A 23,156-nucleotide genomic window follows, 5' to 3' on the forward strand; every position below is an offset into this window, starting at 1 on the left:
TTATAAAGGTCAGTTCAGGTACTTATAGTAAATTTCTTGAGCGCAGTTCGAGTGTTGGATTAAAGATCTAATAATGAGTTTTGTACGCAGTTCCGTTGCACCCAATAAAAATACATATTATGAAATGATTACTGAAATTAATAATTTTTTGTAATTTTAGATACTGATTGCAGTAAACGTTGGGCTTATATTAGGGACTACTATATTCGCAAGCGAGGGAAACCTGGTACTGGGTCAGCAGGCGTAGCTGCCAAAAAAAGATCAGAATTATTGTCCTTTTTAGATAGCTGCCCAAGTGGAAAACGAATGTACCTATGTTTACGACTTACAACATACAGCCATGCATTAAAGTAATTATTTTTAGTACTGTAAGTAATATTCCACGTGATGAAGGACCGCGTCAAGATTTGCACGAAGACATGAGCCAGATCGGCAGCCAAAATATGTCGCAAACAAGTCCTGTTGAAGAAACTTCGACAAGACATGAAGATGAGGATAGTTTCTCCCAGGACGTCTACCCGCGAGAATCTTCGTCAGAAATAATCAACACTACCAGCATTGCCAGCACCACTCCCCAAATGGCCACGTTACGTTCGGCTAAAAAACGGAAATTAAGTTCCACAGCCGAGGCTCGCCTCCAGTTGTTGCAAGACATTGCTCGTAGATCCCAACGTGTGCCAGAACCCCAAGACGAGACAGATTTATATTTCGCGTCAATGGCAAAGCTTGTAAAAAAACTACCTCTCCAAGAGCAGGTTAGGCTTAGGTTAGAAATTGGGAATTTGATTGGTAATGCAGAATGAGCATTTTATAGTCAAAATAATTATTTACCCTCTCCTGGACCATCCACGTCCACTGAAGAAAGCAATTAATGCTAATTTGATCCTAATTATTTTCTAATTTTCTTTGTTAAATGTTTGTTTTTTTTTCAATGAATCGTATTATTAATTTCTTAACATACTTAATTCTTATTATTTAGTTCTTTATAACTAATTGATGTAAAGGGGGTTCCCGTTAATAAAAGATTATTATTATTTTTTAAAATTACTATTAATTTAACGTAAATAGTTTAGACATTGCAATTTCGTAGAAACATAATAATTTTGTTATTAGTTCTTACCTCAGAAAAATACAGAGTTTTTGTTCTGGAGAAATCGGCTTTTTTATTCGATTGCTTGGTTTTAAAGCAATATCTTCCTTTATGAAGTTCAAAACGTAATGGAATAATTCTGGTGATAAACGGAAATATTCTTTGAATTTGGTATCATTTGGTACCAGGCACCCTCCGTCTCTCGCTTCTTATAAATATCACATTCTTGTGCTCGAGTTTCTTCCTCGGATGATTCTTCGTCCTCGAGACAAACTAGGATAGCCAGATCTAAATCATCCATCTTGAAAAACACCACAATTTTCACTTTTCGCTGTATATTGATGTTCACTGGAGATCGGCCGTATTTTACTGTACCGTGCGCTACCGTGGTCGTCCTTACTTTACAATAAAATTCACCGTTAAAGCGGCCGTATTTGGCCGTTCTTTACTCCACCGTCAAATTACGGCCGCTATTGTACGGTACCGTTTTGTAGGAAACCGAAGCTTTATCGAATGCGACAGGCCGGATAAGAGACGAGTCTATTATGAATCTAGGAGACCGTGGACTTTTTCCACTTTTTACTTTGAGGTTAAGTGCTTAAAACATTAAGTAAAACATGAGTGCTATAAAATATCCAAGATTCGAGCTTATTTTGGATACATTCTGGACTAGCAAAATACTAATAATTTAGAATTGCAAAAAAACATGAAATCATAACACAAGGTAGGTTAGAACAATTTATAACTTTAATATTTTTCTGCAAAGTGGTTTGTTCTGTATTGCTCATTTCTTCTTTAATAAATATGTTTTTTCTTGACAAATATTATCTAAAACTGGTTTCAGCGTTGCAGTTATTATCAGCTCGCAGATCTGATTTTTATGTACCAGACAAGACGAATATATTGGATTTTCTAGCAAATGAGGGCATATTATTTCGACCATTTGGTGGCACGTTCTTTGATTAATTTATTTTGGCCGTTGAATTTTCCAAGATGTCTCAAAATTGTTGATTTTGAAGATAATTTTGTTAAATCTTTATGACAAAACCGGTAACCTTTAGCTGAACAGAATCTCCATACCGTACACAGTCTGACTGATATTTCAGACCATCTCGATACTCTTTTGTTATAATTGTTTATAAGATCCATCAGAAAGAAGGCCTTCTGATCAGCGTTTTGAACTATATTATTTATTAAGTTCATATTTTTTTCAATTTTACGTTTCTCTTCCTCTAAATCTTTTCATTTAGCCAAACAATTTAAATTTTTTTGATTTGTTCGTTTCAGCTTTTGGGTCTACTTTGCAGTGGTACGGGAGATTAGCCATATACTCCTCAGAAATGCTATTTACTTGAATTGATTTGGATGTGATAGGAATGGTTGGAATGACGAAAGACTACCGGATTTTGGGGTACAGGAATTCCAAGCGGAGTTTCAGTGGGAAAAATATAAAAAACAAAATCATTAATAAGATGACAGTAATTAATAACTGGAGGTTCCTCATTATGCCTGTGAAAACTAATTAGCAATTGATCGAAAAATGAGAAGTGGAAGCTCATTTTGTTTTCTCATAATTCGTGGTTGACTTCGCTTCTATGTAGATATATTTCATGTATCAATAAACACCACAAGTGTTGTGAAGTAATCGAGCTTTTTCGATTACCAGTTGAGTGAATACACAATTAACTTCAACAATAATATATTGATGTAAAAAGGACGTTACAGATAAAAATTGGAGATGTTACTGGTTACAAGTTTTCATGCGTATTGATGAATGTGTTCTTGTCTAAAACCTAAGTAAACTTAGGAGCAGGTATACAGGGTGGGGGTGCACAAGGGCGCGCATTTAACATATGCTCCCCCGTTGAAAGTTTGTGAACTTTTAAAATGATTCCTACATTAATTTTTCAATGATAACCTAATTAATAAATATGGATCTACTAACATTATGTGTGTTGTGTTCAATCTTAATCTAATCTTAATTCTAATCACACGGCACTGGACAAATTTTTATGATTGGTCTTTTAAACACGCCGCGCAGTGTTTTTACTGACACTACACGGCACTTGCCATCTTGTCCTGGATGTAGTTCCGTGATTCGACCAAGGGGCCAATGAAGCGGAAGAGTGTTCTCTTCTTTGACGATGACCACTGCTCCAACTGTTGGTCCGTCATTGGGGGTCGATCTCTATTTTGTCCGTTGCTGCAAGGTGTGCAAATAATCTTGCGACCAACGACGCCAGAAGTGCTGCCGCATTTGAGTGATCAATTGGTAGCGCGTCAATCGGTTCGTGGGCACTTCTATTATGGTCTCTTCGGCGGGTGCCGTTAGTGGGGTGCCAATCAGGAAATGTCCGGGAGTCAGGGAAGTTAAATCATGGGGGTCATTTGATAGAGGTGTGATAGGTCGTGAATTTAAACAGGCCTCTATCATTGCTAGAAGCGTGTACATTTCCTCAAAATTTAGCATTCGGTCACCGAGGACGCGTTGGCTAACGTCACAAAACCCGTGAATTTCGATATGGTTTTGATGGGAAATGACAAGTCGCGGTATCCGTATGTCACCGAGAGCATGGAAATTTTTAAGAAGTGGTTCCATGTCGTGTGAAGTTCGATGGGGAGACTTTCATCCCAATTTAATTTGGTTGCCCATAATTTTTGCATGATTATTTTACCCGAAATAGTCGCAGGACCAACTAAACCCAGGGGATCAAATATTCGCGCTATGACACTTAGAATTTCTCGTTTGGTAATCGTTTTTGATTGATTCGGTTTTAAATGAATTGAATATTTTATGGTGTCCGAGTCGTAATGCCATATTACACCTAACGTTTTTGTTGTCGGTTGCTTGTCGAGTGATATATTATTATTGTCTTCCATTGCGCGATCTGATATGCTTAACTGATTTGAGTGTACAGTATCGGACATAAGTGAAGCAACAAAGTTTATTTTTGAAATATACGATCGTTTTTCAACTTCTGTGAAGCAGTAGAGTAACAATGCGTCCAGTATTTTTTACAAAACTTATCAATAGTCCACTTCGGATGAAAGAAATAAAATTGCAACAAAAATTGTTTTCTTTTTAATATTCGAAACAAAATGTTGACTTTCACAACACGACAAAACTAAAGCAACAACTAGGAAATGTATGCAATTAATCTATAGTTTAAGTTTATAACAGCTATTGTAATGTTTAGTATTCAATATTTAGTAGGACCACCTTTACTTTTTGTCACAGCGGCGTACCTTCTTGGCATAGAGTCTATTAATTTGTCTAACGTACTCTGTGGAATTTCGTTCCATACTTCTTGTATCTTTTCCATTAGCTCATTTTTATTTCTTAAGTTTTGACATCTTATTCGCCTTTCCACTTCTTCCCATAGATGCTCAATGGGGTTTAAGTCTGGAGATTGCGACGGCCACATCATAACTCTAATCAGGTTCTCTTGAAGCCATTCTCTGACTAGTAATGAGGCATGTTTTGGGTCATTATCGTGCTGGAACACAAATCTCAGTGGCATATTCCACTCAGCGTAAGGTAGCATGACTCTATTTAAAATATCCCGGTAGTGGAATCTATCCATGTTACCGTCAATGAACTGTAAAGGGCCAACACCGTGATATGAGAAGCAACCCCACAACATTACATTTCCTCCACCATGTTTTACTGTTGGTGCTATGTACTTTTCATTGAATCTTTCGTTCATAGGCCTTCTTACCCATCTTATCCCGTCTGATTTAAATAAATCATATTTTGTTTCGTCGCTGAATAAAATTTTTTGCCAGTCTTCACGGTTCCAGCCTACATGCTCTGTGGCTAATTCCAATCTAGCGGTTTTATTTTTTTTTTTTTGGAAATTAGTGGTTTTCTAGCTGGACGTCTTCCAAATAATTTAGCTTCTACTAATCTGCGTTGGACACTTCGAGTGCTCAAGTTGAAGTTTTCTATTTCGCTTTTTATATGAGGTGCAGATTTCCAAGGGTCGTTTTGAGATATTCTTTTTATTAATCTGTCTGTTGTTAAAGAAGATTTTCTTGGTCTTCCTGTTTTTAAAATATCATCCAGGTGTCCCCGCTCTTTAGAATTTTGCAATATGCGACAAACAGTATACCGAGGAATAACAAAACGTCGACTAATTTCGGCTTGACGTTCTCCATTATGAAACGCCTCAAGAACTCGTTCTTTGAGTTGTTTTGATGTTTTAACACCCTTCGGCATTTCTAAATGTTACAATCGTCTAATTACTTGCCCAAACTGTCATTGAAATATGACGTTTTGTTTCCACGACAATCTTTGATATTTGTTGCTTTACTTTTGTCGCGACACCTGCTCTGCTGACAGAGGGAACTTTTGGAAAAAAAAATGTATAAAAAAGAAACCAAAGCATTTTAAGTTATTCATTCCTCACAACAGTGTTACGAATTCCAGAAAAAAATAATAGCAAGCAGTTTATTGTGGTAAATTAAGAATGACATAATTCTAAAAATCCAAAATATTCAAATTATGGTAACTTATAACTTTGTTGCTTTACTTATGTCCGATACTGTATTTTGTGAAGTTCAAAACCACCCTTGTTTAAAACCGTGTTAATTTCCTTAAGTATTGCATTGGCATTATCGACGGTATCAGCTCCGGTTATTAGATCATCCACGTAAAAATCGCGTAGGATGACCTCTGCCGCTTTTGGATGCGATTTTTCTTCCGCGGAGGCTAATTCCTGTAAACATCTAGCAGTTAGGAACGACGATGACGCGAAACCGTATGTTACCGTATGTAACTGGTAAGTTTTGACGGGCTCATCGGGTGTATTCCGCCAGAATATTTGTTGGTATTTGCGATGGTCGCTGTGCAATTGTATTTGTCGATACATTTTCTTTATGTCGGCCGTTATTATTATTTTGTGAATTCTGAATCGAATCAAAATGCAAAACAGATCTTGCTGCAATTTTGGACCCACTAATAAATTGTCGTTAATTGATTGATTGTTATTTGTTTTGTGGGATGCATTGAAGACCACCCCAGTGTTGCCAGATGGTAAAAAATGTTTTACCCTCTCTCCAAACTGAAATTGCCCTCTTTTGTACAAAAATACCCTTTCGCCCGAGTCCACGTTTTTTTTAAAGTAGTGTCTGGGGATTAAAACTATAATCAAGACATACGAGTATTATTAAAAATAATATTAATCGTTGGTTACTTTGGTTTTTCGTCATGGCGGGACATTTAAAAATTCATTATCTGAAGGAGAATCGGAGATTACAAGGGTTAATAGAAAAATACAAAAAAATAGTTCATTAAAAAATGTTTTATCAATAAAAAACAAATTATTATTACAAAAACTGGTACATACTAAAACGGAATAATAAAATTAAAACATTATTTAGAAAATATATTTGATATTTTATTGCACCAAACTAAATTACATGTATTTACAAATTATTATTATTTATAAATGTCGCTGTTGCAAAGATTTAAATGTGACTCCGTTACTTGAAAATTAGTGCAATTGGTATTGTTACTTGAAAACGAGGACCGAACAGTACAAATAGCATTTAACGTATCATCACCTATCCTATTTCTCTTACGAGTTTTTACATCATTGATCACAGAAAAAATTCGTTCCGCATCCGCATTCGAATGCGGTAAAGTAAGGACAATACTGGCCAATATCCCTAAAGTTTTAAATTTTTCTACGTCATTAAAATCTTTAAATTTTTTAATTTTGAGCCACATTGTGTCAATGGGCATGTTTTCCAGTTGTTGCACTTCATTGTTATCGAAAGCATATGGCAAACTTCTCCATTCCAATGCGATGGCAGAAGCATCAAAAAAATTCTTATATTTTTCAGTTAGTTGAGGCAATTCAACTAACACATGTCTATTTTTATTAAATGCATTTTGCGGTTTTAAAAATGCCATCTCTTGAAATATGTCACTTGTTAAAGGAAGTCGCTGGATAATTTCCTTACTAAGAGTGACATAAAAATCTAAAATATGCACTCTTACATCATGCTGGATATTGGTGGGCAATGAAATTAAAAGAGATTCGCATTCTGGGCCAGTATATACCTTTTCTATGGGCAGGTAGTTATGTGCATGTATTAAATTTGGAAATTTATCATAGCAAACAGAGAGAGTGTCACCCTTAATAAAATTTTGGCAAACTTCTAAAAATAATTTTACAGAATTAGAATGGAGATCCTGTATTAAAACATTTTTAGATTGAAACAATGCATTAAACGTGTTCATGTAATTCAACGAATATTTCAAAAAGAAAAAGTAGCGTTGGATACACTTATCTTCCAACTGTTTTAGAATGTTGTCTGCAGCTATATGCCATTCACGATGTTTTGGCATAAGGGGAGGCCATGGAAAAAGTGCATTTAAGTTGGCAGTAAAGCTGTCTGTTGAATTAGGTTATTTTTTTCTAAGTTTGAGGTTATAAACTGCGTCATTGTCTAGTGCATTGTTGTCAGTTTTACGAGTTTGCAATATAAAATACTCACACATTTTTAATCCAATTTAACAAAACAGGAAACTGACTTGAACAGACTACAGAATAGTAGGGATAGGGACCGAAAGATGAAGTGGCTCCTGTTAATTTATGCACCATTTAGATAACCCACCTATACAGGGTGTCCCAGAACTCGCGGATCAAACTTACAGGGCGTTTTCCTTGGTGATAACTGAAAGCAATAGCGTTAAAAAAAAAGGACAGGGTATAATCGATTTTTTGTAATGGATAATTAAAGTTGACCAATCAGAAGGACGCTGTTAATTTGAATTTCACGTAAATTTAACCAAAGGTTTGAATTGCCTAGCAACATAATTCTAGTAAGAATGGTATGGAATTTCAAGTAAATGTTTGGGCAACTGTGAAGATTTTGACAACGTCAAGTTATAATTTGATTCGAAATTGTCAAACTTCGTATTGAAATCATGTATACAGCTGCAGAGTATGCCGAAATGCTCATAATTTATGGAGATTGCCGGCGCAATGCACGTGAGGATGCAAGGAAATATGCAATACGTTTTCCACGACGTTTACCACATCCAAATTATAACGTATTTCTACGGTTGGTGTACCGTGCTCGAGACACTGGGTCCTTGGTGCCTACCTGACAAGAAATTGGTGAAATTGCTGTTCTTCAGTCCTTTGATGACGACGGTAGAAGAAGTATATTTGAAAACTATATTTACCGCGAACCTATCAATATTTTAGAAGAACTAAATGACCAAATTTACGAAACACTGGCTACTGTTATTCTTAATATGCTTAGACTGGCAAGGGAAAATTTAATAAAACGAGCTTGCCTATTCCTTCAGATGAAAGGTGGTCATTTTGAACACTTGTTATAAATTATTCTTTTTATTTTGCATGTTTCTTATTTCATTTGTTGCATTCTACATCGTTCAGTTATAAAATTTGATCTTAAATTTTTACTAATAATGATGCTAAAATAAATAGGTTAGTTCAATCCAGTTTTGTCTTCTTTCTTTCAGAACTGCCACTATGCTTGATCTGTTGTTCAAAACCTACGTGTAACTCCAGCTTTTTTTGCAATGTCAAGAATGTTCCTAAAAGTCTTTTCTCTCATTTCGACGATGACGAGTCCCGCTCGTGTAGCTGCGCTAATACGTTGCAGATGCAGAGTGTATGCACAGGAGTCAGGATAAATTTCTTGTGATTCCGATGCACTTCACATGCCCTGCATATTTCACTTCTTACTAAGATTTTTAAGGTAGTAATATGCTAATATGTATTACTCACTTGACGCTACGTCGCCATTTTATCTTCCATCAACAAAGGTTCAATTCATCATATCCCTCCCGTCAATTTCCCATACCCCTCAAGGTTACAATTGCTCTGGAAATTTTCACTCATAACAAACCATATTTCATTCATTGTCGGAAGAAGAAACTTCTTGCGTTCTCTGATTTAGATTCTACCGGGACATTTTTTTAATACTGAACATAGCCCATACTTATTCCCTATGTTCAGTTTTAAAAAGCACAGGTCAATGCATGTATGTAATTACGTAACCAAGGTAACGAAAATAAGTACTTGATAGTTTAATAAAATGGTCAAGTTGTTTGACGAAAAAAGTACACATAATGCACTTATTTCATGCTAATAAGATCATTAGAAATGTGCGTAACATTTCCAATACAACACATGATAGACCAATTTCATCAATTGGAACAAATTTTAACATTATTGCAAAATTTCGACCATTTTTGTAGATCGTGTATAATTGGTTGCATAGCAACTCACAATTCATTGACCTGTGTTTTTTAAAATTGAACATAGGGAATTAGTATGGACTATGTTCAGTGTTAAAAAAATGTCCCGATATACATTTGTTCACCTGCCTTTGGCGAAATTATCCCATTTTTGGTTATTTCAAAAGTAGCTGTCACTTTTGACGTCTGTTTCGACAAGTTGACCAGATAAATATTGAAAATAATTTTATTATTCATCGAATTATACGTTGCTTGGCAATTGAGGGAAGGTACTCAATTTTCTCATAAAGGGAAAATTAGATCGAGCTCTATTGGTCAATTTGATTAATTCATAACTAAAAAGCTGTTGCAACCTGAATATTTTTCTAAACGTTTTTTACCTTCATTACCATCAAGGAATATACAGTTTCAATTTGATCCGCGAGTTCTGGGACACCCTGTACAGTGTCTTAACCAATCAGTTAGTAACTTGTCAATTAATTTTTCATTTTAACCAAAACATTCCTAGAACTAGATTGTATAAAATCTTGAACCTACTTATTAAGCCTTACTTTATTCCAATCTTTCTGCAAAATATTTACACACCCATCGTCTATGACAAAAAAGAACAAAACTATTCAACTTCCATAATTTCATTAGAAAATTCTGAATCATCATTACCTGCATCAAAATCCCAATCAAATTCCGAGTCAGATTCTCCTAATGAAATTATTAAAGGAAGAACGTTTTCAAATGCAAGATTTCACATTAATTTTGCCCAATTTTCCGAAATAAGTTCTTCACAATATCTACAAAAATGTTGGCAAATTTCAGGAGTACATTTCAAAGTCGACTCAAGCCATAAATTCACAACTCTATCGCGAAGTTATAATAGGTCTTACAAAACCCCTGTGCCATTTCAATTGGGTCGTTGTTTCTTCCTTCACTATCCGTGCTACATATTTATCTTGTACTCACCTACGATTTAATTTATACACAAAAAAAAACTTGACTTCATTGTAACTTACTGAAAATATGTTCTGCAGTCTAATACAAACACCATCAATACGTTTTAAAGTCGCTTAATTATGATTACGGTAAATTCGGCAACATGTTACTTTCATTTTGATAGGTCCGCATGTCAGGCACTTTAGTGACAGTAGAGATGACAGAAATCAAACATGTATCCAACGTTAAAAAATGAAATCATAGCCTCCCCTTATGCCAAAACATCGTGAATGGCATATAGTAGCTTATCTTCAAATGCCGCTTCACGAAAATATAAAGTGAGTGCATTCCAATTCAATAATATACGACAAACACATTGGTGCATTGATAACCACCTCGTTGACGCTAATTTTAAGATTTTTGTTTGCTCTTGATGTAGAAATTCTTGAATTTCAATCAACTGATCACATCTTTTCGAGCTACCAGAAATGTACCCATATATTTACCTCATTAAATCTTCAGGGCCTCTTGGTAATTTCTGACATGCCTTACTTGCAACAATAGCAGCAGAATGACAAATACATTTTAAGAGTAGTACATTAGGCACATCATTTTTCAAATGAGAATAAAAGGAATTATTTTCACCCACCATAACATTTGCTCCGTCGCAAGCCATTGCAACAATGTTGTCTAATGGAACGTTCTTAGCTTCAAGACAATCTTTAAATGTTTTGTATAATTGTTTTGCACTTCCATCTCTTGCATCTAAATGGCAAAGTTCTAAGAGTTGAGTAACAACTTTATCACAGTCATTAACGTAACGCACAAGCACACACAATTGTTTACTTGTAGTGATGTCAGTTGATTCGTCACACAAAATTGAAAACTTTTTCTAAAACAATGACATTAATAGTTAATTCAAAATAACGTTTTTATAAGTTGTACTTACTGTTTGTAATATTTTTATTAAATTGTTTGTTTCCACCTTGGCCAGAACATTTGTAATTAATCCAGTACATTTTGTCCTCTTCATTTCCAAGTCAGCTATAATCTTGAAATCAGGTACTCTATGTTTCAATAACTCCACAAAATGATCAACATTTTGTAAAGCAATGTTATGTTCCACAAAATAGGTTGCAATTCCTAATTCTAAACTTTGTACATTTCGTTGATGTTCTATCGCTTTTCTTCTTTCGGATTCATTACTCTTAATAAATTGATCTAATTTTTGGTTTTACTTTAATTTTTTTGCATTTTGAAGATGAATTTTGCTTTCTGCGTGCCGTTTTAATTGTGTTTTACCGCAAGTAATTATTTTATGACAGCAATCACATTTAAGTTTATATTTGTCGGTAGGTACAGGTTTCAGCCAACCTTTAAACTCGTCCATTTCTAACCACTTGTTGCAAAATACTTTTGGTTTCGCAGCATACTTTGGCCTTTTTGCAACTGGTGTAGAGTCACTAGCATCACTGTCACTACTCATTGTTTAAGCGTGTGGTTCAAGCGCGTCGGTCAACTTAATCAGAACAGGACACGGTCACTGCACAGTTTGGAAATTACAAGATAAAGCAAAGGAGAAACGTGGAAACGACTCGAAACGAGAAATGACAATTTTCAATTTTGTAGAGCTATATTTACGTTTCCCACTAAATTTGAGAGAGCGTGGTTAATCTTATTTCTACTTTTTAGAAAATGACATCCATTGGGTAAAGTTGCTCTTATTGTTACTGCACGTTGCACATTTTCAAATTTTACAATCATAAAGCATTGTAAATTATATTGAGGTACCTATCAACCTATCTGCTCTTGCTATTTTGCCGATGCACAACGTGCCGGTTGGACTATTTCTTTAATTAAATGACAGATGTTATTCACTTCGCAGGGCCTCAACCACTTTTACACATTTAATGCCGTAAATAACTTCCCCGAATTCGAGTATTGGGAAAAAATCGTAGGAATACAAATATGAATCGAATTTTTGGTCATTTTAAACTTGTTCAGGTCAGACAGTTAAAAATTAAAATAGACGTTTAATAAGGGACATTTTAGGCCGATTAAGCAGAATTAAATGTGGTTCTCATTATTTTAATTAAGCCAGAAATTCATTGATAAACAAGATTCATACGTGTGCCTTAAAAATAAAAGTAGGTGCCCAATCCATTTTACCTAAAATCCGGGCCCTAATTACATATCAACTCTGTTTTGAGTACGAGTTTTAAGATTAAAGTTAGAGAACAGGAAAGGATTGTCCTTTGAAACTGTCACCACCGACGAAGGTTGTTCCTTCAAGGGGCGTCGGAGTTAGGTCGCCGGTTAGGTCAGGTCAGGTCAGGTAGGAGTACAAAATAATGTCACACGTCACACTGACTTTTTTTTGGCCGGCGCCGCCTATCATTTTGGGTAAGTTGGGACTAAGCAAAACTAAACTCACACTAGCAAAAAGGTGCCCGGTAACACTCTCCCACCTTCCGGAGGCCCAACTTCCGCACTCGGCGACGCCGGCTCCTGTCGTCACCTTTTTATTAACAACAACTTTAAAAACAAGGCAATAGTAACAGCAACGATACAACAATAACAACAACAAAAGTAAAAAGACAATGCTGCCCATGCCGGCCCTGAGCGCTAGTCGGTGGGAGTTGATGGTCTAGTCCCCGATTTGACCTGTCGATTCCTCATCTTCCTCGCTCGGTGATATCTCCGCTGTTAACAATAGTGGCGGCGGTAACGGCAATAGCCCTTGTCGTAAGCGTCCCGTGTAGACACGTTGTCGCGCAATTTGTTGGCGACGGCGTCGTCGACGGTGACCCCGAAGGACGTCTTGCGGCGGTGGCGTGGTGGGGTCCAGGCTACCCACATTGATGGGTGGTGCATCATCTTTGCCCTCATCAGCGGTATTGGCCTCGTCTTGGTCTGGTCCTCGGCCCTCTGCGGAAAGTTGGACACCTCTCCGTCGCTTCTCGTGTCCGGCGTGGTTCCGACGTTCCGTCGGGTTAGCACGTGGATGATAATTGGCCGTCAGCCAGTGCCTTATGCGCCACCGATGACAAGCACGTTTGAAACGGTTGCTCCTGAACTGGGTACCGTTGTCGGTGATTACTGCCTGTGGGTAACCCCAACGGCAAAACACTTCATTCTCGAGCAGCTTCACGGTCGTCTTAGTCGTTGCCCCCTTCACTGGAAATGCTTCAACCCAGCGAGTAAAGAGATCCGTGACAACAAGTATGTACTTGTTGCCTTCTCTTGTGATCGCGTACGGTCCCATGAAGTCGACGGCGATGGTTTGCCAGGGCCGCTCAGGGTCGTAGGCGCGAAGCGGGGCTCCTGGTTGGATGGGTCCTCGTTTTGTCGTGGCGCAGATCAAGCAGTTCTTCACGTACGTCCGAACGTCGCGGCTGGCTGTTGGCCAGGTGTATTGGCCAAGGATTGAACGCAAGGTTTCTTCGTAACCTGGGTGGCCGGCCTCCGGTACGTCGTGGAACTCGTGAAGTACCCGCTCCCTAGCTGCCTCTGGTACCCACAGAAGTATCTTCTGGCCGTCTCGCTTCACGAGATGGCCGTCGAGGACGTCGTAGATTTCTGCGAATTTTCGTTCACCGGGCTCTTGTGGGCCCTCCTCGCGGATGCGTCGCCAACGCTCCAGAACCTTTGGGAATTCCGGATCGGCGAGTTGAATGCCCTTCACTTCGTCCATCAGGGTCGGGACGTCTATGGCGCAGACACGTTCCGTGGCTGCGGTGGCCTCGTCTTTTCTCTTGGGCACCAACATTCGGTCCACATCTTCTGTATCGTCCGGTATCTCGACATCTTCTGGTTGGCGGGACAACACGTCTGGCAACTCGTTATTTTTTCCGGGACAGTGCTCGATGCGGAAATTGAATTCTTGCAGAAGCAGGGACCATCTGGTGAGTTTCGCGTTTGAATCTTTTGCCCCGTTGAGCCAGAGTAGGCATTTGTTGTCGGTCCCCAACAAAAACGGCTTGTCTTCTAGGTACGGACGATACTTCTTGATCGCGAACACCACCGCCAGGCACTCTTGCTCGTTGATATGACAACGACGTTGGGCGTCGTTGAGCCTGGCGCTGGAAAACGAGATGATGTTTCTGAGGCCATTCCTTTCTTGGTACAGCACTGCGGCTACACCGAGCCCACTGGCGTCCGTTTGTAGCACGTACTCACGGCTCGCGTCTGGTCGATGTAGTAGGAGGGGCTGGTCGATGGCGGTTTTCAGCTTGTCGAAGGCCTTCTGCGCAGCGTCAGTCCACCGGAGAGTTTTTTTCATGACCAGCAGGTCTGTCAAAGGCGCCGCGATGGTGGCGAACATTGGAACGTACTCACGCACCCAGTTGGCCAACCCCAGGAAGCGCTGGAGCTGCTTCTTGGTCCGTGGCGGCACCGCGTCGCGGATTTGAACGAGGTGTCGCTCCTGTGGTCGGTTGCCGTCCCGCCCAACGATGTGACCCAAGTACGGCAATTCACTTACCCCAAAACGGCATTTCTTGAGGGCGCAGCGTAGTCCGAACTCTTGGAGTCTTTCGAACACTTGTCGAAGGTGACCGATGTGTTCTTCGTATGTTGCGGACCACACAATGATGTCGTCCAAGTAAACGTGCGCGCACTTACCGAGGAGACCGCTTAACACGCAAGCCATCAGTTTTTGGAAAGTGGCGGGCGCGTTCTTTAGTCCAAATGGCATAACTCGATATTGATAAGTCGCGCCGTCAGGTGTTGCAAACGCGGTTAAGTACTTTGACATCGGATCCATTGGGATCTGCCAATATCCCGACTTGAGGTCGAGCGAAGAGAACACTTACGCATTTCCAAAATCGCGAAGTACCTCTTGAATTCGTGGCAGCGGAGCGGCTTCGTCCTTGGTTAGTGCGTTAAGGCGGCGATAATCTGTACAAAAACGCAGTGTGCCGTCCTTTTTTTTTACAAGCACCACCGGGGAACAGTATTCACTGTCGGAGCGTTCAACTACACCCGCGGTGAGCATCTCGTTGACACACTCGTACAACGCGCACTTCTTTTCTTCATTTAGATGATAGGGCCTTATTCTAAAGGGCTCGTCCTTTTCGAGTCTGATTTTATGCGTTACTGAACGCACATTCCCGGTCACTGCACCGGTGTCCATCACACCCACAAACTCGCGTACAGCGTCCAAAAAGACGGTGAGGTGAGGTGCTGGGAACTGATGCTGCAGCTCGGGCAGGGGGCGGCTATCCACATCAACGGGCGTCATCCCTTTGGTCTTCTTCCAGTAAGTAGTGGAGCGACGATGTGTCCCGTGGTGCACACACTGCTGGGCGTAGCACACAGAAGCTCTTGCGGCCTCCAACCACTCATGTCCCAGGATGACGTCATCCCGAAGATCAGGAACCACAAACAGTCTGGTGCCGGGATAGGTGATGTCGCTGAGGACGATGTCCACGTAGACTATTCCCATAGAAAGCGTGGTTTCATTCTCCGTGGCTAGCTCCAAGTAGACCTCGCAGCGGTGGCCGGGTGTCGGCGACAGGCGGGCGGCGATGCAATTAACGGTGGAGTTGGAGTCGACTGCCGCCATCATTTCCCGGGATCCCAGTTGAAGTGGAACTCGTGGAAGCCGTGAGGCGGACATACTTATTCGGCTGACGCGGACCGAGATGGGGACTGCCCGGTCCTGCGCCAGTTTCCCGAAAACTGATTCACCTTATTTCCTTCAGTGCGATTAGTGGTGTTAAGCTGCTTTACAAGCTCCGAAACCAGCCGTGACTCGGGCGCATCAGGAAACAGTCTTCGATAGAGTACTTCTTGGCGCGCACAGAACACTTCAAAATCCTCGTACCTTTCTACGTGTCCTCCCTGGAACGTTTCATAAAGCGCGGAGAAATGTCCATCCACGCCGTAGTGCGTCATGATCCTGTCTCTCACAACTCGAAATTCACGGTCACGATTCGCAAAGGCTTTGTACCGCTTAAACACAGCACCTCGAAGTTGTTTATATACTATACACACCTTCGTCTCCTCCGATAGATGTGAGTTGGATGGTTCGGTGAAGTACTCCTCCAGCCGTTGGACGAAGTACTCCGGGTCTTCATCGGGATCCCCGCTGAATGTTGGCAGGTAGTCCTCCAACTTTAGTAGAGTGCATTTCAACGAGAGGTACACAGGCGTGGCTACCGAGATGCGCCAGATGTAGGGGAAGGGCGACCCAAAATCGAGTGCATTGGCGTAGTCCAGTTTTACTTTTGCTCTTACTTTCATAACACAGAAAATATCAGATTTTCACAACCGGGAATTGTATGACATAAAAAAGAAAACGGTAAAGAACAATAACCTGGCTGTGATTTGCCACAAAATAACGCCGCTACTGTCTAGGTAAGCCACGCCACCGTGGACCGAAACAGATTTCTGCGCAAGTTTATAGACGTGTACCTCTCGTTGAAAAGCACTCTACTACTGGTGGGACTACGGAGGGCGGTTCGCTGCTCCGGGAGTGGGAGAGCCTGTCCAGGGCTTCTTCCAAGGCGTTGGAGGTGCGTTGAATGGCCTCCAGCATGGCGGACTCCACTCCAGGACTGGTCTCCCCCGGTTCATCACTTGTTTTGTTGGGCGCCATCGAGTTTTCACTGCTCGAAGAGTTTGGTTGGTCCCCGTTGCCTGGCTGCGAACGGGTTAGCACCATGTCCGGCTAGGTCTCTCGTCGGTTCTTCCGGTATCCGCCAGAAGTGGCCCCACGTTGGGCGCCAAAATGTCACCACCGACGAAGGTTGTTCCTTCAAGGGGCGTCGGAGTTAGGTCGCCGGTTAGGTCAGGTCAGGTCAGGTCAGATAGGAGTACAAAATAATGTCACACGTTATAAAGTTTAAACTCACAACTGACTTTTTTTTGGCCGGCGCCGCCTATCATTTTGGGTAAGTTGGGACTAAGCAAAACTAAACTCACACTAGCAAAAAGGTGCCCGGTAACAAAACCAAAATAACGAGAATCAACTACAAAGAAGAAAATGTCAAGTTAACGAAAATTTAAACATCACTTGCGGTTGTTTAAAATTGTATTTAAAAATAACCACTAACGACAGTCGTTAAACACTTAATTAAAGGAAAATCGTAGGTAAAAATTAAAGAGCGTCTTTACGTCCTTAACGACTGTCTCAAGTTTTAATGAAGAGGAAATCATACGGCCCAGTGCAAATAATGCAGGTTTCGCACGCAATACGTACACATGCGGCCACCCAAAAGTGCACGATTTTTTTTACATTAATACAATTTTTTTTACAACAATACAATTCCACAGGTATTATATTTTTTCAAGACTAATTTTAGAATCTTGATTTTTTTAAACAAAGCATATATTTGTGATTTGTCATAAAAAAATGCATTCAGCACAAACGCCACTGAACAGGTCCCATGTGAACGTGAAAGACTGCACTGCTGCTAAGTCAACCCCTTCTTTTTAGTACTTCGGTACTAAATCTACTTTTTGGTGTCACTTAATACTCGAGTACGCTCCAAACGAATTTAGTAGTTTAGTAGATAAAATAAACATAATTCAAATAATGATTCGACTTTGGTTGGGTATTTTCGTTTTCCAAATTTCAGCTTCAAACAGACCGATAACGGCGTACGGCGATAACAGATTTTTTGCACGTGTCCATAGAGGCTGTGAGAACAGTCGGATCTGAACGTGCAAAGCATAAAGAATTTTTATCATTTTTATGACGGATGGTTTACAACCCAGCATCTGGGCGGCACTCGATCACTAAACTACTCTCGTTTCGATAGTTTACCTAGCCTAGGGCCAGTTTACAGAAACTTGATTTCTACTAATTTGTTGATTTGAGGAGTCTTTTTAGTTTTCATTATATGAAAATTACTCCCAAAAGTACACCTTTTTGCAAAGATTACTCTTTTACCCTCTTTGTGATAAAAAAACTCCCGAAAAAGGGTAAAGTCCTCCCATCTGGCAACACTGGACCACCCGCAATTTTGTAGTGGTGCTGGCCTCGTTTATGACGCTGTGATGCGGTAGAGGTCTTCCATTATGTCGTGAACCAAACCTGCGCGAAGGCGGAGTCAGCTAGGGATAAAGTGAATTCTAAAAACATCATCTTCGAAAATTCTCAAAATGAAAATGTTTCAATTAAAAATATTTCTAAATATCATAATTGTAATTTGATAAAGAAAGACTGATTTGTTCAAATTAAAGCCAAAAACACAACGAAAACGTAGGAAACACAACACCAGTACTACTCGAAGGCCAGACTGAGAATGAAAATATTTTTCTAATGTTTTTGGGTCGCCTAGTATTTAACGCAGCGAACAAATTTGGCCGTTCTGCGCTGGTTCACGAGATAATGGAAGACCTCTACAAAGTATCCCGAATGGTCAGGTTTTACCTGGGACATGTGTCCAAGTTCTAAGTAATCCTGCATAAATTGAATGTACTGAGCTTGTAAATGCCGGTCTCTTTGAAGGCGTCTTTCGAGATTGTAAAACATTCGGAGTACTTTGTCGTGAGAAATTCCAATTTTTGGGGGGTCATTTATGAGGGGTAATTTTACCGTAAACCGACCGGATGGAGCCGGACGGTTTCCGCAAAATGTGTTTCGGCAATGTCGTTATTGTTCAAGTGGTACCTGGAAGCTCTTCGAGTTACCAAAACTTTCTTACAGCCTCATTTAACTGAATGTTCGATATATTACATTGGAATTTCCGGCTGTTGAAATTTGTGTTAAACAAAGGACCGCTGATGATCCAGCCTAACTGTGTCTTTTGCAAAATGGGGCCGTTTTTGCGTAATCGAATTTGTGCTACACAAATTAGGCTCCAAAACAATTCGCTTCCGATTAAAACATCTATGAAGTTGGATTGATTATAGAGCGGATCGGCTAATTTTATATTTTTCGGTATTTCAGAAATGGGCTCAAATGATTCTGTTGGTATGTTGTCCCTTATTTGAGGTACGATTAGGCAAGTGATTTCGCGATCGAAGTTGTTATGGTCTGAATGTAACTTGATTCTCACCGCTTTGTCTATTTTTGAGATGCTGCAAGCAATACCCGTAATCGAAAAATTGACTTTGGTTACGTTATCTAATTTTAACATTTTGACGGCTCGCTCGGTAATAAAATTTGACGCGGACCCATTGTCTAGCAGAGCTCGTAAATTTACCTTTTGACCTCTTTTGCTTAAGACACTGACCATGGCGGTTGATAATATTACGTTATTGTAAATGGGTTCGGCATAATGGCTTGCAGTCGCGATTAAATTTGGAGATGATGTCGATGTTTCGACCGATGCGTTCTCGAAGTGAAGAAGCGAATTGTGACGCTTATTACATTTTTTGCAATAACTGCCGCTGCATGATTCGGTTTTGTGACCACCGCGTAGACAATTGGTACACAATCTGTGTTTTTTCACTTCTTGCAACCGGTGTTTCGGCGACATGTTACGAAATTGTGAACACTGATATAAATTATGCGGATCAGAACATATAACGCATTTGATCGGTTGCACCTTGGTTGAATTTGTCGAGATGTGTGACGATGGTCCCCGAATTTGATGTGAAGTATAAGACTTAGCTAAGCTGTTGTTAATTTCGATCGAATCAAGCATTTGACACCGTTGTGTCATGAATTTTGTTATGTCATTGAAAGTCGGTAAAGCGTTATTTAAAGTTGTTTCCCATGCCATCATGGAGTTGTTGTCGAATTTGCTTGTTATTAAGTGGATTAACAAATCGTCCCATTGATCTACTGGACGCCCGATTGATTCTAACGCTTTAATGTGCGTAGTGACCGAGTCCAGCAGTTGTCTAAGCATTTTGAAATCTTTGTGACTACTTTGCGGCAAAGAAAATAAGGCCCGAACATGATGCTGCGTGATTAACCTTTTATTTTCGTACCGTTGTTGTATTAATTGCCACGCGGATGCGTAATTGTTCATTGAGGGGGCTAAATGAGCTATGGTTTGACTAGCGTCACCGGTTAAACTGCCTTTCAAATAGTGAAACTTTTGGATGGCACTTAGGGATGCATTTTCGTGTATTAATGAAGTAAAAGAATCGCGAAAACCAATCCAATCTGTAAATAATCCGTTAAATTTTGGAATGCTGATGTCGGGCAATTTAACTGGTGGCGCGTCTGATCTTTGCGACGGAGAATTTAACGTTTCTGCTGTTGCCGATACGTTTGATGGCGCTAATGCTTCTGCATCACTAGTGACAGCATGAAATTCATCTTCAAATTGGGTCAATTCGTCATCCGTGATTTGAGATTCGTCGATTTCCAAAATTTGTGAATGCAAATCCCGGAATTCTTGAAGGCAAGGAATGATATCTTTTAAACGATTTTTGACTTCAATGTATTTATTCTGATTTTGTGGAATTGTGATGAAATTTTTGAATTTTGTTACTCGTGTTTTGATTGTGGCTAATTTTCGTTTTAAACCTTTAACGTCCTCGGTTTGATTTGGCATTATGTTCGCGTAAACTGAGCGCTAAATCCTCAAGCAATGATAGAGGAATGGAAATTTTGTAAAATTGGATGAATGGATTAAGGAATCACTAACCTTTCACCTTTTCTGCGCCTGTTGGAGCTGATGAGTTGTGGACTTCCTGATGCTGGATGCGATGTTCCACGTGGTTGGCGGATTGTCGCCCACTGCTGCCGTCGAAATGTGTGATTTTGAATTTGGATGTTGATTTGATTCACGGGGTGGTGTCTCTTGGAGCTGCTTCCCACTGCTGCCGTTGATCACTTTGATCACTTGATCGATTTTCTTGAATTGAATTTGATGGATACTCGCGAACTGTTGTTACGCGGTTTTATATTCGGCTCGAAGGACCAATTTATGTTGTGAAGTAATCGAGCTTTTTCGATTACCAGTTGAGTGAATACACAATTAACTTCAACAATAATATATTGATGTAAAAACGACGTTACAGATAAAAATTGGAGATGTTACTGGTTACAAGTTTTCATGCGTATTGATGAATGTGTTCTTGTCTAAAACCTAAGTAAACTTAGAAGCAGGTATACAGGGTTGGGGTGCGCAAGGGCGCGCATTTAACAACAAAAATAGAAGGAACAGCATCTTTACATAAGCGTCGTCTTTTGGGGGTTGTAATTTTATAAAATCTTGTTGAAAATACCGCTGTGAGTAATTCGTAATTTTTGTAGTGTCTTTTATATTACAAATACAAATTTAAAAGTTGTCCTTATCATTATCTGCATAAATTTGCTTACCGCAAAACGTTCCAAAAGCTTCTAACCATTTTTGTCTTTGTTCCATATTGCTCGGAATTTCAAATAAGCGAATATCTTTTGCCCCACAAATGAAACACGCTTTTACCATTTTATGTAAAATAGAAGGGTAACATTTTAAATTGCCGCCAATATTGTAGCTTTGATTCGTTAATCGGCCACCGAGGGCGCATAATAAAGTTGTGTCTTCTTTTGTTTCATGGCCACTCTGCAGAAACAACTATCATGGACAATGAAGCGGCCTTAAAAGCGTAGCTTTTTAATTCAGATGGCCTTGTACTATTCATTCATGCTAGCGGAATTTTTAAATGGAATTACAGCTTCAAAAATATCGGCTGGGGCCGTTTTATGCGAGGGGTCCATTTTATCCGAAGTTCCCCTATACTTCATTCTCTAAAATGTGGAGTCTACACTCCCAATCCTAATAATAAAATATGAATATCACCTCGAGGCAGGAGTATATACTCTTATGTAAAATTTGGTATTAGTAGTTACTCCATTTTTATAAAAATAAAATATTTGTTCATGCTCAAATTTGTGAGTTGATTTTTTTGTTCAGTTGAGTCTGGTCCGTTGCCGACTCCACATCGAAAATTTCAAAATGGCTGAGTTCATAAATCCGATAGTGCGTGGAAGAAAATTCTATAACGTGCGAAAATTGACTTGTACTCGAGACTACAAATCTTTGTATCTATTTGATGAAGTAAATGTTCAATGGATGGCAACATATTTTATGGGACAAGAGAAGAATGAGAAAAGAGGCGGTGCTTTATCAAATGTCGATAAGCTTAAAATATTTTTGAGATGCGTGGGTGATCCAGGTTTCCAGACAGGAGTTGCTGAAGATAATTATAGGCATCCACCAAACAACTGTATCGAAAATTATTGTCGAAATAATGGATAAGATTTTACCAAAAGCATCAACTTGGATAAAATTTGCTCAAACTGAAGCAGAAATACAGAATGCCAAAAGAGAATAGGTAGATAAATACAATTTTCCAGCAGCAATAGGTGTTATCGATTGTACACACATTAGAATTGTCAAGCCCTCGGTACATGGGGATGAGTATATTAACAGGAAGGGGTTTCCAGGTATAAATGTGCAAGCCACTTGCAATAGTGAAGAGTGGTTCACTAGCGTCGACGTATCTTGGCCAGGATCAGTACATGATGCAAGAATCTGGCGAAACTCGGACATAAAAAGAGTAATGGAAGAAAATCGAGAAAAGGCATTACTTTTACGAAATGAAGGGTATGGTCTTGCACCTTGGTTAATGACACCTTTTAAAAATCCTCAAATTCCCGAAGAAAGGGCTTACAACAAATTATTTACTAAAGAGAGAGTCATTATTGAAAGATGCTTTGAACAACTAAAGCAAAGATTCCCAGTATTACAGCACAAAGTTCGATTAGCACTAAAATCAGTACCAAAATTGATTATTTGTTGTTTTATTTTACATAACATTGCCAAATATTTAAAAGATGAAATGGAACTACTGCAGCAAATTGAACTTGAAGAGAATGAAATCAAAGAAGAATTACCTATGAATAACATCCGTTTTCGTGGCCAATAAAAAAGACGAGAAATAGCTTATATCATCTACGAGCAAAATTTATAGGAGCTTTGAAGATGTGATAATAATTTTGAT

At 39.5% G+C, this 23,156-nt stretch overlaps 1 long non-coding RNA gene across 2 annotated transcripts in view; it reads left to right on the top strand.

Moving 5' to 3' along the window:
* The window catches only part of LOC138123525 (uncharacterized), a 309,532-nt gene that overhangs the window by 153,369 nt on the left and 133,007 nt on the right, over nt 1–23,156 (top strand). Inside the window, exons 4-5 of one of the 2 annotated variants that reach the window (XR_011156841.1) lie at nt 161–308; nt 365–1,075. The exons of the other annotated variant lie outside the window; for it this stretch is intronic. This is a non-coding gene — a long non-coding RNA (uncharacterized lncRNA). Of the gene's footprint in view, nt 1–160; nt 309–364; nt 1,076–23,156 lie in introns of those variants that run through there. 2 annotated transcript variants of the gene reach the window in all.

This window comes from Tenebrio molitor, chromosome 2 (assembly GCF_963966145.1).
Source record: "Tenebrio molitor chromosome 2, icTenMoli1.1, whole genome shotgun sequence".
Taxonomy (NCBI): domain Eukaryota; kingdom Metazoa; phylum Arthropoda; class Insecta; order Coleoptera; family Tenebrionidae; genus Tenebrio; species Tenebrio molitor.